Here is a 12,675-nt window from a genome sequence, read left to right as displayed (position 1 = left end):
CATTTTATACTGAGTTGCTGACGTTTGTTTAGGCCCAAATGGGGTAATGTTATCTACGTGAATGTGATAATAAATGCCATTCAAGTAAACAAAGTCACTAACATTGCAGGATCCCTTAGTTGGAGTAAAAAATAAACTTAAGGCGACCAAAACAAAGTACTGATCCAAACGAGTCCATTCAGAGTCGGGGATGGCCGATGTCTCAAGGTACCCTAATTGGGATCTATGGATACAATGCCTCAAACTTGAGGTGGGGAAGTACCCCGAAAAATTTACTTTCATTAGTTGGGACCGAGTATATCACCTTCCATTAGTCTCTTTATCCTTCACGTTTTAAGAAGAGAGTTTCGTGCACAATGCGCAGAGTATCAGGTGCTCGACCAATGAAAGTAGGTTTTCCGAGGCACTCCCCCATTACACGCACAAGCAGTTTCTGGTTATGGAATCTTTCCTTTCGAGCCAGATCCATTACTTAATTTATATTTATATGCATTCAAGCTTATCACTTTTAATTTTAATTCCCTTTATTCTACTTTATTTTTATTTTATTATTTAATTACTTTTAACATCTGCCGTAACATTTTTCACCCTGGAATTAGATCACAATAACATTTATTTTTAGAATTCGATCGTGGAAGTCATACAAAACGAAAGCACTAATGAAAACAATTTCACAATAAAAGGAGATATGTCTACATAAATACCGATGTATCGACGAGTATTGGCTGTGCTAAAGATGATAAATTATTAGCGCAGTGATAATAAACAGTTTCGCTTGCTATACATTTGTAAGTTATTGTATCAAGTTAAAATATCACAAACTCACTTTGGTTTCCTCTAATCGTAATTTGTGGATGATATTTTGGATTTCATTTGTTTTTGAAGGAGAATCTTTAATGAACTACGATCAGTTGAAAATAATTAGATTGTATCTCCTTTGAAGTTCATAATATCAATATTACAGTTCTCTCTTGGCCAGATGAAGCTTTGGTTCAGAAGAAATGTCATTAACAATTATTGACACAGCGTTATATTCTGTGTTGTGAAATATTACTTTGCTATCTTCAGTCTTCTTATCAGCATGTTATATATAGTGTATAAAACTGCTTATTTGTTTTACATCTCGCTCCCTTAAAAGCCCCATGTTAGTACAGCGGTAAGTCTACGAATTTACAACGCTAAAATCAGGGGTTCGATTCCTCTCAGTGCGATCAGCAGATAGCCCGATGTGGCTTTGCTATAAAAAACACACCCACACGTTGGAGTCTCCTTACTTTAGTTTTAAATCCATATTTATGTAAAAACATCTATCGGCCCGGCATGGCCTGGTGGGTTAAGGCGTTCTATTCGTAATCTGAGGGTCGCAGATTCGAATCCCTGTCGCTCCAAACATGTTTGCCCTTTCAGCTGGGAGGCGTTATAAAGTGATGGTCAATCCTACTATTTGTTGGTAAAAGAGTAGCCCAAGAGTTGGCGGTGGGTGGTGATAACTAACTGTTTTCCCTCTTGTCTTACATTGCTAAGTGAGGGAATGTTAGCGTAGATAGCCCTCGTGTAGCTTTGCGCAAAATTAAAAAAACAAACAAACTAACTAACATTGAACTCTCACGACCGGACTCATCAACATGGATTGTAACGACATGGTGAAGCTTCAGAAGTGCTCTGTTTATAATAATATTCTTCTTTATACAGACGAATTATTTTCATCGTTGTTCCCGAAGTAAAAACTCAATTTATCGAATGAACAGGTCGTTTCGTTTAATTTGTATGAGAATCGAGCAACGATAGTTTCATGAAAAATGAAAATTCAGGCGAATTTTTAAATTATTAAATATATTAAATATGTTAAAGTTTTAACATATATTCGATGTTATGTAGTAAGTTTCCTTATAAAGGATTCCGCTCAAATTCAACCAGCGAATCAAATAGCAAACCTATGGCAATTTTTTATCATCATTTATTGATGATTTGCTTATACATTCGTAATTAATACTCAACAAACAACCAGCCTTCTTTAAACACAAATCATTAGAAACTAAAGCAACTGTAGGTCAGACACTAAACATTTCGGAAACTTCTTGTGGTTGAAATGATGTTTCAGTTGGCTGTTGAATCTATCTTTAACTCTTAACTTCGGTAGTCTTATAAGGTATCTTTAATGTTTAAGGCAGCTGATTACCACTTCCTTACTTCTACTTTCGGTAACCTTATAGAGTGTCTCTGAGGTCTTTAGATGGCTATTGTATGGATTACTTGTTACTGTCTGATACATTTTCAGGTTGTTTTAAAGTAACATCCTGTCCACCTTTTCTAGCATCGTTCTTCTCTCTCTCATCTCATTTGATTGATTTGTTGTTTTTTCTTTACACTAGTTTTTATTTTTACACTTCAATTATTTCCTACATTTTACATTTTTGCGAACTTTTATTTCTTTACGTCTCTTTATTTTCACATTTCAGCTCAAGCAAAACGGCGCCGAAAATGCTCAAAGAACTTGGTCGTCTGTCAAACTACTCACGGCAAGTATTTATTTTTTGCCTGCAGGGCGCGCTTGTGTGTAGCTAATACCGCCTTACGAAAAAAAAACAACAAAAAAACACTAAATCTCAAGATATATTTTATTTTTAATAAAAAATTTCGAACTATGTTCGAGTATTTACAAGAAACGTCATTTTAATAGAACGATTGTAATAATACAACAGATGTGACAAGTGAATTCTGAGAAGGCACTCTTTGGCTGATATAGATGTTCATGGTACATTTTGGTTTCTCAAAGTTGAAAGGTTCCTTATTTTTCTTCTATTGGTTTATGGATGGCATACTTGTAAATATATATTGTAGGATTCAGATTTGGTACGCTTTGGTTCCCCGCTCTATTGGACAACTTTTTACACTAACTAGTAAGTGTATATTATCGGCAGCTTATTAAACTCATGTGAGCCTAACTTTTAGCAACTAATACAGCTTAACTCGAGATTTCAGTGTCTATAAACATTATATAAATCATATAGTGAGAAATGTTATTCAAGCCCCATCTATAGGAGGTGAAGTAAGGGTCAAAACGCAAAAATGTTCATGGAAACCTCAAGACTCAAACTTTGTATCTATCGCTCATAGACCTAATGAACCTCCGTACGGATTTTGGTGAATATCGATTTACATCATGCGAAGTAATTACATGGATATATAAGAGACAGTAATATTATATAGATATAGATATAGATAGGAAGTTATAAAGTACATTTCATTAATTGAAACAATTTTTGAGACTCATAACACTGTGACATCTGTGTCGCCCCGTTTCATCACGCATTGCTTGATGAGAGCTCGTCTTGACAATTGCCCTGCAATATAATTTCAGATACGACAGGTGCAGTCCATCTAGTATACGAGGACGACTTCGAAGCGCCTGTTTCAAAGCTTCGATTCCACATATTTTATGGAACAGAATGAATACCCTTTAATTTTTCAGGCACTTGATATATGTAACAGTTCAACCCATATGTTGTCAAAACAATTTATATACACGTGAATTGTACCGTTTTACCAAATGGAAACCGTTCTGCATATGTTGCCTGAGATATATACATGGCTTTTGTGCTAACCTATGTGTTCGTTAACGTATACTTCTAACTTCATGGTTTCTATATTGAACATCACTTTAAAATACCGTACACAAACTTCTGTATATGTGTGTATTCGCTCCGTAACAAAATTACGAATATAAAGTATAAACCCTTGTATATCTCCATATTCATTAATAAACGTCGAAAAATTATTGAATTTCTAATCTAAAAGGATAATTCCAAATTTATTATGGAGTAAACTTATTTTTACTTCCTTATTACCAGTTTTCAAATAGAGTAGAAGGAAAACGGACAACTCTCATGCCACTCGGATTGATTAATGGGTTTCGATAGTCATCGAGTGGGTGAAAGGTGTTATTGATTTATTTCCCCCTCCTTTGATAACCATTTCTAAACTAGGGTTAGTTATGCCTGAACTTTGGGGTCCCTGACCTAGCTGTTTTCCTTTTTTGTGTCACAAAACTTTATTATCTTGTTAAGATTCAACTTTTTTAGTGAGTATGATTGATCTACATTATTTATGTTCTTTGCTTTTTTATCAGGAAACATCGTCCGTACATTTTTAAATTGATAGAAGAAGATTCTTCAACAGAAATGGTACTTAACAACAGAGACTTTCATCAATATACAGGTAAACACCGCAGAGACAAGTACCGTTTATAATGTCATAATAATTTCTACTGGATGAATAATAGATATTTAAACTTTTTAATTATGGCCCGGCATGGCGAATGTGTTAAGGCGTTCGACTCGTAATCCGAGAGTTGCGGGTTCGAATCTCGGTCACACCAAACATGCTCGCCCTTTCAGCCATGGGGGCGTTATATTATGTGACGGTCAATTCCCCTATTCGTTGGTAAAAAAGTAGTCTAAGAGGTGGTGATGACTAGCTGCCTCCCCTCTAGTCTTACACTGCTAAACTAGGGACGGCTAACACAGATAGCCCTCGAGTAGCTTTGTGCGAAATTCAAAACATACAAGGACGATTATTCAAATTTTCCTGTAAATATTTATTTAATAACAATTCAAATGTTATACTTAAATTAACGTATTTTTTCGTAAAATACGAAAATTTTAAGACGATAATTGGTTGTTAAAAGTTGATGATACAGTTATAGATCAGAAGTTCAAGATGTTATACTGTCATCAAATTCTTATTATAATAAATCTCAAAACTATCATTTAAACATTTAACGAGAAAAATAATTTATTTTGATTATTTAATGCGCAAAAAAGAAGTTAATAAAACAGTGTTTCTCCAAGTGAACTGTTTTTTTAGTTTGTGATATCATCTTCAATTGGCTGCAGAATGTAAATATAGCGTAGGTGTTAAAAACTTTACTGCACTTTCAGTATGGTATCATTTGTTTGAAGTTAATCATAAAGCTATAAAGGACCTATGTCTGCTTTAATCACCACTGGTATCTGAACCCGATTTATAGCGTTGTAAGTCTGCAGTCATCCCACTGGGGCGCTGTGAAGTATCGAAATCTGGTTTTTACTGTCTGAAATTTCCAGATTATTACTGAACCATTCGTGAGACTGTGTTTCTAGTGATAATAATTTTTGTAAGTTTTCGTTTATTTCTTATTTCCAATTCTTTTCTTATTTTTTCACAAGTAAATATACGCAAATAAGTGACTATTAACAAACAGCAAAATGTTAGTTATTAATATATATTATATATATGTGGCATAAGATATGAAATAATTATATATTTTACTACTGATAAATTAAAAGCAAGAAACAATAAAACATATCACTGAAATATCAGCTTTTCATTTATGGTTCGCATTTTTCATTTTAATCTGTAGACACAACAGTATTAATGATATTTTATAACTTGTGTTCTGCAGTTGAGAAACTAAAGAATCAACCAACAATATAGCGCGTGATTAGTTTAGCGAAAAGTGTTTCAAAAGTCCACAGGCTTTTATAATTACACTATGAAATGTATACGTAGAAATAATTGTTAAGTAATAGACTTACAACAGACGTACTTATTGATAGAAATTTATGAATTTTGTTTTTCAAAATGTAAAACAAAAAATCCAGCAACATTAGAGTCAAAAGTCGCGAAGTTATTTTGTAAAACCTGAAGTTTATAGCTTGTTTCAAATTTTCATTTTAACCTATCAAGTGCACGAGAAATCTCAAGGCATTACACAATAAATTACGTGAAAGGAATCGCTGAGGAACATTTTAAAACGTTCATCGTACTGTCGAATGTTTTTAGTGCAAGCTATATATGCATGGCAATTGTGTTCTCAAAGCAACTGGTATGAAAACTTTAATTAAAATAATGAACAGAAAAATGTTTCGACCTCGTTACGATATCTTAAGTTGTTTTTTTTGTGTGTGTGAATTTGAAAATGTCCTAAGAAGAACGAAACGTTGTTTTGTTCTTTATTTTCATTAAAGTTTTAGTACCCATACCAGCCGTCTTAAGTTTGTTTGTTTCTTTGTTTTTGAAGTTTGCGCAAAGCTACACGAGGGCTATCTGCGCTAGCCGTTCCTAATTAAGCAGTTTAAGACGAGAGGGAAGGCAGCTAATCATCACCACCCACCGCCAACTCTTGGGCTACTCTTTTACCAATTAATAGTGGGATTGACTGTTACATTATTACACCCTCACGGCTGAAAGGGCGAGCACGCTTGGTGCGACGGTGATTCGAACCCGCGACCCTAAGATTACGAGCCGTCTTAAGAATATATTTTACTTCAAGTAAGTTTCTCATCATCACGAATTCATGGCAATTAGCCATACATTTAACCTCACGATTCGTTAAGTTACTTAGAACATATTAACAAACTACAAATGGACTATCTGCACTGCTTCCACGTATTTTAGCGTTATAAATGCTTAAGATTACTCCAGGTACCCATCGGTTATCAATCACATTGAATCCAGAAACCCTTCACAGCGTTCATTAAAATAACATCAGGGCAATACAGCATCGACCAGGCATGACCAAGTGGTTAAGGCACTCTACTCATAATCTGAGGGTTGAGGGTTCGAATCCCATCATACCACACCTGCTTACCCTCTCAGCCGTAGTGGAGTTATAACGTGACGGTCAATATTAGCCCAGGAGTTGGTGGTATAAGATTAGAAGAAAGGCAGCTAGTACTCACCACGAACCGCCAGCTCTTGGGTTAATATTTTACCAACGAAGAATGGGATTGATCTTCACGTTATAACGTCTCCACGGCTGAAAGGGCGCGCATATTTCGTTGGACGGGGGATTGGAACACCCGATCCTCAAATTAGGAGTCGACCGCGCTAACCACCTAAAAAGGCGGGCCCCAATGTAATTAGATTGTAATTGTGTGAGTCTGTAGACAAACCGCAGTGCCACTAAGGGCGTATTTAATGACACATTAGAATATACTGGACCATTATACGCTTTGGAACCACAATATTTCGCACAATTCCAGTTAAGAAGCATTACACGGGCTGTAAAAGGTACATATTCAGCCCTGAAAAATATGTGTACCTGAAAGTTGTAGCGAAATCATTTTATCGTATTCTAAGAGAGCGAGAGAAAAATAATGAGGTATATATACTTATAAATATACACGTTTATACAGATTAAATAATAATGGGTATGTGTAAAGAAAAGAATGGATCCAATTATTTTTTAGCAGCCAATATTTAACAGATATCATATCACAATTCGTAATTTCACGTGAACACAATATTAATGTCAAATATTCTATACAAATTACATTCCCAGTTATATATTAGTATCCTCTTTTGATGTACTATTTATTAACTACCATAACACACATTCAAGTTATGTCATTGAATTAGTTTAAAAAAAAATACTTGAAACGTCTACTGACGGTAGTGTCATTACGATAGCTTTGGTGTTTTTATATCAATATTTGTTACAGCCGTAAGTGTAAGATTTGCTCTACCACTGTGAAAATTTATTGTGCTGTTTGGTTTCAGTTTTACTCGTTTAATAATAACTTAAAGTGAACTGTAAAAGACATTTGTTATTATTAGCCTGAACTATTAGTTAAAATGTTTAATTGCTCGAGAACTTGAAATTAAAACGTTCAATGACGTATTGTATGTTTAGATACAGCTATAAAGAAGCATAATTCTACAACAGTACCTAGAAGCGAGGAAATTAATGTAAGAATTTACAAAATAAACAAACAAAACTGTGGTTTTTCTTTACCACATTCAAGAGGTGAATGAAGTAGAATGATAGTGACAGGAAACAGTGAACGAACGGCCCGCTATTTCAATAGAGTTCATTTTATTTCAGCCTAATTGTTTGGATAATTTGTATCAACACAAGTATTATGTACATTACATGTTTTTATTACCAACTCATGCTAATAGATGTCGATTAGCGACAACGTATTTTAACGTAACCTGACAAGCAGATGATTGTTCTTCAGTCAAACTTTCGGTTCAGCTGAAAGAATATTCACGACACTTGTCATGTTTTACGACAAAGTCTGCATGCCTAATTAAAAAGATGTTGGGAGGTAAATCTGTAAAAGCAGAAGTGAAAGTTTACTTCAAAATTGTATACCAGAAAGAAATGAAGAATATTTTGCTATTGGCATTTATTACGATTAATTGATAATTGGAAACTTGAATAAATAATTGAATATTATTTTTTGCCATTTTAATGACAAAAAACATACAACTACATTACTTTAATTTCATGTGAGACGTCTTTAAAATCCATCTAGTCAAAATATTTAAATACATTATGTATCAGATAAACGCAGTATCACAGAAAAAAAATAAATTAAGGTAAAAAATACACACAGTCATTACAACGGAAGTTGGTAATTACTACATGTTTTGACTTAAGATATTTCCACGGTGTCTGTTTTCTAACACTTTGACCATATACAAAAGCTGTTTTAGAAACTGGTAAAGGTTAATAAACTATAGAAATCTAAATTTGCTCTATTATAACGCACTTTTAATTTTTACTTATGATTTTAATTTCTAGTCTTTGCAAGACAAAATGTTCACAAAATTACAATATTGTCAAGAACCGGGCTGTGAAAAACAACGTAAAACTATTATTTTAATAAATGTAGTGTCTGCTCTACAATCCACAGTCTAATTAAACTTCAAACTCTCATATATTTGAGATATTAAATTACTTTATGGCTCTTTAATACATATTTTTATTGTGGGTCCAATTATATTTTCTTTACACAAATAACAAACACGGTACAAGTTCCACAAGCATATCTCAGAGAAAGATATATTTGGCAGACAATGACTTTGATAAAAACACTCTAAGTAATAGAATGCATTTACTTACTTGAATAACCATACTTGATATATCTCCCGTGTTAGTTGGAATTAACAATGTATTTCCTGTTTTAGCTAATATACTGTTCTGCTGTAACCAGAGACACAACATCCATGCCATGCTATATATAATAACCTAAATTTTCAATGTAGGAAAAAACAAGTGTATCTCAATAAAATATATATATATCATGTGCCTCTTAGTGCAAGCATTATGTGATTCTATGATCAATTGTTATTGTGTTTCTTTAATAGGTTGTCCCAAGTTTATCATGTGAACTTCAAATACCTGAAAATATATCATTAATGTATTCATGAGGGATGGGTTATTTAAAAACATCTTATCAAAAGGAACTTCTGCTTCTTACAAAAGTGATTTTTCACAAGCAAACATTATCACAGAACAGTGTACACGGATATGTTAAGTAGAATTCATTCCACTGTTCTTTGGTAAAAGAGTAGCCCAAGAGTTGGCGGTGGGTGGTGATGACTAGCTGCCTTCCCTCTAGTCCTACACTGCAGAATTAGGGACGGCTCGCACAATTAGCCCTCGTGTAGCTTTGCGGGAAATTCAAAACAAACAAACAATACTATTTGGACTGAGAGTAAAACATTGTACATACATTGTCGCAAGGAAACAAAATTTACTACATGCTTTAAATAAAAGTTCAGAGATACAGTTGGTACGTTTAACAATACATTATATTTTGCATCAAACTGTGTAACATTTGACAACAGAATTCTGTAACACATCCTTATTAACTTTTAAGATGACTTTTTTTCGCACAGTAAACTTATATTTAAATAAGATTTGAAAAAAATATTTATTCAGTTCAATAAAGTATTTCGAAGAAGAAGAAAATACACTTTTAATACCACTAAGAAATAACTGTATGTAAATACACAGCTTATGAATTAGTCCTGAGAAAACAACTCGACCAGTTCTTTAAGCTTACTGGGTTCGTTAGGGACTCGTAGCGAAAGATACCAGGCAACATTCTCGAGAAGAAGTTTTCATTTAGCCTCGTATTTCGAAATCATACAAATACTTGTGTGTAAAGGGAAATCACAACCTCAACATCGATGGAATCCGCCTACAGTCCTTCATCCTGCACTAGGTAAAATCTTTACATTTTATACTGAGTGGCCAACGTTTGTTTAGGCCCGAATGTTATTTATATATGTGTATATTTATATGATGATAAATGCAAGTCAGGTAAGCAAAGTCACAAACGTTGCAGAATCCCGATGTTGGAGTAAAAAGTAAGCTTACAGCAACCAAACCAAAGTACCGATCCAAACGAGTCCATTCAGAGTCGGGAGTGGCCGATGGCTCAAAGTTCCCTAGCTTGGATCTATGGATCCAATGCCTTACATTTTAGGTGTGTGAGTGCCCCAAAATAACTTACTTTCACAAGTTGGAACAGAGTAAATCCCCTTCCACTAGTCTCTTTATTCTTCACATTTTAAGAAGAGAGTTCTTGCACCAACGCGCAGAGTATTCGGGTGCTCGACCAATGAAAGTAGGTTTTCCCGTGTCACTCCCCAATTACGAACACGAGCTTTGTTTGTTTGTTTGTTTTGGAATTTCGCACAAAGCTACTCGAGGGCTATCTGTGCTAGCCGTCCCTAATTTAGCAGTGTAAGACTAGAGGGAAGGCAGCTAGTCATCACCACCCACCGCCAACTCTTGGGCTACTCTTTTACCAACGAATAGTGGAATTGATCGTAACATTATGACGCCCTCACGGCTGGCTGAGTCGAGGGAAGATGCTCAGAATATTCTGGGAGTTGATTCATGAGGTGATATAATTCCTCAGAAGCAAGAACAAAGACACAGAAGTGATTTCCATGACTGATCCAGCATGGCAAGCTGATTTTACCTTTCTGGTCGACATGAAACAACACTTGAATGATCTGAATTTAAAGTTGTAAGGCAAAAATCAGCTTATCTGTCAGCTTGCAAGTCACGTCTCAGCTTTCAGGACAAAGTTGCAGTTGTTCTGGCAGCAAGCAGCATCAGGCAACTTCGTGTACTTTCCAAATTTTCAGTCACAGCTACAGAAGAATCAGGACATAGACACACAAGTTTATGTTGGGAAGCTAAAAACCTTGATTCAATCCTTCAACTCACGGTTTCATGAATTTGACCAATGCAGATTGTTGATGAAACATTTTGCTGATTTGTTCAGTGTGTCAGTGGATGACTTGTCAGCAAAATATCAGCTCGAACTTACTGATCTCCAGGCATTTGATGAACTGCGTGCTATTTACAGAGAAAACAGTTTGCTTGACTTCTACAAAACGTTGCCTGATACATTTGCTAATCTGAAAGACAATGCACTTGTCCATACCAGCATGTTTGGCAGCACGTACTGCTGTGAACAGGCTTTCTCGCATATGAAACTGAACAAAAACAACACTCGCAATCAACTGGCTGATGATCATCTGGAAGCAGTCTTGCGTCTTTCAACGTCAAACATCAAGCCGGACATTTCTAAGCTCGTAGATGACATGGAGCAACATCCATCGCACTGATTTGTGACAGTTGACGTGTCATAAAATTTCTTTGAATAATGTGCAAACTCTTTGATGTAATCGTTATTTTTGTGTTCTTAAATGTGATGTCCATCTTGTGTGAAACAACTGTGGGACGATTTTAATCTTCACTTTTTTGCGGCCCCAACAGTTATGAGAAGTCTGTTTATGGCCCATGACTCAAAAAGTTTGTGCACCACTGGTTTAGATAAATGTTTAGAAAATACTTTGTTATCCATAGTAATTCCACGCTGTATTTTATAAAGACTTATTATGGAATATTATTAGACATTTTCATGTTAATAGGCGTAATTTTGTCCATAAAAATAGACAAAATGTACAACACTACATGATATTCCATTATACTGTTGTAAGGTTGTTCCTTCGTTAGCGAGATATTTTAAATTATTTGTCTGCTGAAAGTAATTTAAAGTCCAGATAACGTAAGGGTAACAAATTAGTTTATTTCTTACTTGACGTTTTTACAAGCGTTAAACACTATTATAACTTCTAAGCCTTTTTTACAAGTGGCATTCCAACGTACATACCACGCTAACTATACTATATTAATATGAAAAACAAACTTATGTCTACCAATTTACGGCTGATCCACCAAGAAGCTGTAAAAAAAAAAAAAAAAAAAAAAACATGTCTGTGTCGGATTAAGGGTCATATGGACCTGGGACCAAATGTTTACACCAACTGTTCAAAAACACACACTAAATCTCGTGATATATATTATACTTTTTCTAAAACTACGGAGGCATAACAGTTATAATTTTAACTGTCACGCTTCACAGAAATCAAAGGAATAGACCTTCAAATTCCAGATTATAACACTTTCAAAGTCTAAGATCAATAAGGCATGACTAAACTAATACACTTTCCAAAAACATAGTGAAACTTGAAATCAACAGAAACATACATTCCTGAATACCAGTAACAATATTTTTACTTGTACTGCCATTTTTTTTGTTGAAATGTCTTCAGGTGAGTCCTTCAATATTACATCTTAATCTTCCTCATGTACATAATTAATTTTATGACATCTTTTGATATTCGTCAATAAAACTGGATCTAGGGATCGATAACTATTATAATGAGAATTTTTACACTTTAATAATTTAATACGTCTTTAACAATAATATTTGAAAAAAGGTGGATCAAAACTCTTGGGTTACTAATCTTGTATTTTATTTTCATGCTTCACCAACTGGAAAAACTTTAGTAATCATCGCAGATGAAGATCGTTTT

Source organism: Tachypleus tridentatus, chromosome 13 (genome assembly GCF_004210375.1).
Source record: "Tachypleus tridentatus isolate NWPU-2018 chromosome 13, ASM421037v1, whole genome shotgun sequence".
Classification (NCBI taxonomy): Eukaryota; Metazoa; Arthropoda; class Merostomata; order Xiphosura; family Limulidae; genus Tachypleus; species Tachypleus tridentatus.
Note: the sequence above shows the minus strand (reverse complement) of the source record.